Source organism: Olea europaea, chromosome 17, assembly GCF_002742605.1.
Source record: "Olea europaea var. sylvestris chromosome 17, O_europaea_v1, whole genome shotgun sequence".
Taxonomy (NCBI): domain Eukaryota; kingdom Viridiplantae; phylum Streptophyta; class Magnoliopsida; order Lamiales; family Oleaceae; genus Olea; species Olea europaea.
Window position 1 is genome coordinate 4815835 of NC_036253.1, and position 4738 is coordinate 4820572.

Genomic DNA, 4738 nt, shown 5'->3' on the forward strand with positions numbered 1-4738 from the left:
TAAATCTAAAATATACTGATTGTGCTTTTGTTTATGTTCTTGTCAGTATGATATGTGCTATTTAGCCCTTGTTTGAGCCCTATTTTGGAAAAAATAATATATTTTGAATAGTAGATTGATGGAGAATTTATGGTTAAAAATAAAGAAAAAATTCAAGTTTGCGTATAATATTATTTTATTGAAGAATGTGTGGTTGAAAATTAATTTGAAAATATGAATTTTTGAATAATGGAGCTCAATCAAGGGATTAATTGCCTTGTGTAGTAGTTAGTAACACATGTTTTGCTTTAAGTTTCATTTCAATTTTGTGTTAAGTGCATTGGTGTTCTTGCATATATTTGAAAATATAGATTCTATCAGATTTTCTACTGAATTAGGACGTGTTTTTAAGATTTATAATTTTGTAGAAATTCAATTGTTCATGTAATAATTGTATTCTTATTTTGATGTTTCATATAGTTTTATGCTCTTAGAAACTAAAATGGCACATAATCAACTTCTGACAAATAAATGAAATTCCATTATTTAGAAATGACACGCCTTGTGTATTTTAAGGAGGAGACTCAAATATTTATTCTTTTTTAAATTTTAATCCATCCTATATTATAAAATAAACTTGTCACGCATAAACTTTGTACTAACCTACACGGCATCAATTTTCCCCACAACTCTAAGCACCTATTAAATTGATTTTCAACCACACATTTTAAGTGATTCATGAATTTTATAAAAAGCAGAAGTTTTGCTAAACAGCCGATCCAACTCTACCCTGAAAAATGTGTTTGGTAGAGCAAAGCATGCAATGTTTGACAGAACAAAAACATGGCATTGACTCTATAAAAATGTCGGTGTAGTGATGCATATTGTTTCTATTATAATTGTTGGAAAAATGAGCGAATTGACTCACTTTTTGCACAATTTTTGGTGGGAGTCATTGGTCCAATTTGAAATATCAAAATTGATATGTGTTCTCTTCCGCGAGAACATCGAAGTCATGTATTTATTTGTCAAAAATGAAATTCGGGTGAATGAGAAATTGGAGTCTAAAGTGGACCATTGGAAATGGTCTATATTGGTGGGAAAACTTTGTCCCATATAGGAAAAACATGGAAATCAAAACCACTTTATATATGGTTATGTATTCGAATGGTGTGATCAAATATAGCACAGAGGCTCTCTCCACGTGCGCGCGCAGGGAGGGTGCAAATCACGGACAAAAATAGCCTTTGGACTTGGACTTGAGTGCGGGCGCGACCTGCGCACACGAATGTCGGATCGAACGGAGCAAAAACTGGCCAATTTGGACTGTCCGCGTTTTGCAATTTTTATTTTTATTTTTTTGTGATTTTTCCAAATGACTTTTGAGTGTCTGAAACTCCAAAACTCCAATGGTCGAAACCGAAGTGTAACTCCAAAAACGACAATGGTTAATGCAGAAAACTAATGGTAAGATTTAGTCTATATAATTCACTCAATTTTCAGCAGTTCATACACTGAAAATTTTTGTCCGCAATTTCCTTCCTATCTCTGTTTTGTTCCGTCTCATTCCAATAAGGTGATATTAATCGAACACTCACCCAGTTCATTGGAGTTGAATCGCGGTGCTCGGATTCTGCTGGTTACCATTGTATCCTGGGAGACAGACGATCGAACCAAACCTTTAGAACCATGGTAAGGGGGCGAATTTGTCTAAAAGAAACTGTGTTTACACAGACGTCAGGTTGAAATTATATATGCTATTTATTTAGTTTGCAATTTTGCATATTTATTTATTTATTTTGCAACGTACTTGGAATTTATGTTAGAAATAGATAAATAAAATAAACTGTTTTTTCTAATTCGTTATATTTGTGAAAAATATATTTCACATATAAAGTATTTCTATTTATAAGTGGAAAGTTTTGTGTTATTTTAGTTAGTGTATGAATAAAAACACTTTATGCAAATTTTTTTTACAAATACTCTGAGTTTCGCCTGCAAATACAGTAAGCTATCATATACAGTGAGTTACACTGTCAAATACGATGACTTGCAAATACGGTGAGTTGCACTATCAAATACGATGACTTGCACTGCCATATATGGTAAGCAATTGCCAAATACAGTAAGTGTGAATCCGATGTACAAAACACAAATAAGGTATATGAGAGTCTGGTTCCACTCCATACGCTACCGATTAAATTTACCAACAATAATAAGGTTATTGTTATCTGTTATTGATAATTAAACAACAATAGGTTAGATCCTAATTACAATATTGAAGAAAATGAAAGTTCTTTCTTTTCATTCCAAGCAGCTCTTAATGTTGTTGAGCTTACAATTATGGATTTTTCCACAATACAAGTTCATAAGAAAAAGAGTAATGATATTCATCACCATTGGTGTTTAGCATCGGTCCAAGTGACAGTTAAACGACATTTAACGATGTTTCACTTAAATGCAAAGTCAAATTATCTAGCAAAATTTGTATCGAGCGTGATCCAAAGATGCACAAAATATTTCCTTTAAGAGACTAGCCAGTTCTTGCATTGGACCAAAAAAAATTATGTGAGGTGAAAATTTTATTATGTAGTACTCCTCATGCATTTTCTTCTTTCCATGAAATCATTTATTCTTCTGAGTGCAAATTCTAGTGTTTGCTCGCTCATGTTTGCAAAGCAAACTCGAAACCAACCAGGCTCCGAACAATGGCAAGACGAACCCGGAGAAATGTTTAATTTCACTTCATGCAATATAGACTTCCAAAGATCCAATTCATGCTCTTTTGTAGGTTTCTCCAACAAAGGACTTAAATTCATCCAGCAAAACAGTCCAGCATTTCCTTTCAAACATTTGATTCCAGCCTTCTTCAAACCATCGATGATTATTTCATATCGTTTTCTCAGCCTTTCTCGATTAATTTTTATGTAATTTTGTGTAAATTCCTTGTCCGACAACATTGAAGCTAAAAGTTGTTGTGTTTGAGAAGAAATTAAAGTGAAACTGGACATTCTTCTTGCAGTTGTCACAACTTTGTCATTGTATGAGTATATAGTCCCAACTCGAAAACCCGGGAGGCCTAAGTCCTTCGAAAGGCTATAAAAAACATGAACTCTTTCGGCATCTTTGTATCCTCGAGCTTCAAGAACTTCGGAAATGCTGACAAATTCAGTACAAGAAAATGCTGACCCTGAATAGATTTCATCAGAAATAAGATGGATGTTCTTACGCGTAGCGAATTCAAGAATCTCCTCGAGGAGAGATCGCTTAACTGTCGAACCTAATGGATTTGATGGATTTGTAATGAGTACTCCTCTAACTTTGATGTTCATGGATTCAGCTTCATTATATGCTGCTTCTAAAGCTTCAGGAGTAATCTCAAACTTGTTTGAGCTGTCACATTTAATTGGTAGGATCTTGACCCCAGTTCTCCACCTCAAGTCTCTATCAAACCTGTGACATACAAAACCCATAAGTTAGTCTCTAGTCGAGTTGAGTACTGTATACCAAATATGCTGTGTATATTTCGTACCCGGGATAGTAAGGAGTTGGAATCAGCAATGCATCCCCAGGATCAGCCAAAATGAAGGTTAATAGCTCATTGGCTGCTGTTGCACCAGCAGTTAAAACAACTCTTTCAGGATTAAATTTTGCTCTTCCCCCTCTTATCTGTTCCATGAAGCTTGCCATTGCCTGTATTAACACAAAATTGTACATATATTAGAGCTTAGAACTTGTCAAACAAGCACATCGATAATTCTTGGGAACATACCTTTCTGAAAGATTGTAATCCATGGTAATCTTGAAACAAAGCATTCTCTCTAAAGCCACAGCTCTTATTTTCCCATTTTGTCGCCTCCGAATGCTTTTCCAAATATTCTTCGAGCAAATCAAATGAAACCTGTACAAGAAAACAAACAATTATTAACAACCCAAATGAAGAAACGAGGGAACGATGTACTTTTCCGTTGAATCACGTCATCTAAAATCTTAGGCTATAAGAGAAAAAACATACTTGATTTTCTGCTAGTCCCATCCGTATGACACCAGACGGATTTTACATTTCATTATAAGGGTTTTCGTCGTAAGCTTTCCAACCTGCAAAATATGGTGAAACTTCTCCATGAGTTTCTGAGACTGCAACTTTTGATAAACCAACAGAGGGTTTCTCAATCTCAATTGCCATAATTTCTACTTTGTTGCAGAAGGGTTTTTGGAATGAAAAAAGAATTGGTGAAGCTTTCCTCAAAGTCCTCTTATATATAGGAAGTCTTGAGAGAGGGGAAAAAAAATAAATGAATAAGCAAATGAACAAATGATTGATTCTGTAGATTAAGCAAGACCTTTTAGTAATGCTTTCATTACTGGTGACAACTCTTGGTTCCATATTTTTCAAAGTAATTTTCGTATTCTCTCAATCTCCACGAGATACACAGCAAATATGGTGGTTGAATTGGGTAGGTGTTTTACCTTAAAAAAATCATTCTTCAACTTGTTTTGTAGTAAACGTTCAACCACCTCGTCTAATATTGTTGTAGAGATAATTCCATTTTTCGACATAATCCCTCAAATGCAAGTCATATATCATTTTCTTTGAAAATATTTTCAATGTACATTTTTTTTTTTCAAAAATGGATGGCTACTCTCGTAGAATATATATAATTGCTCAAATAACACACTAAAAATTACTTTGTTGGAACACATTTATTATTCGAAAATCTTCAATCCTCAAAAGTGCAGTTTTGTTTTGTCATTCCAA

The 4738-nt window shown here is 34.0% G+C and overlaps 1 pseudogene; it reads right to left on the reverse strand.

Moving 5' to 3' along the window:
- Positions 1–2564: 2564 nt before the first annotated feature.
- On the reverse strand, positions 2565–4240 carry LOC111365548 (annotated as a pseudogene).
- Positions 4241–4738: the final 498 nt, after the last annotated feature.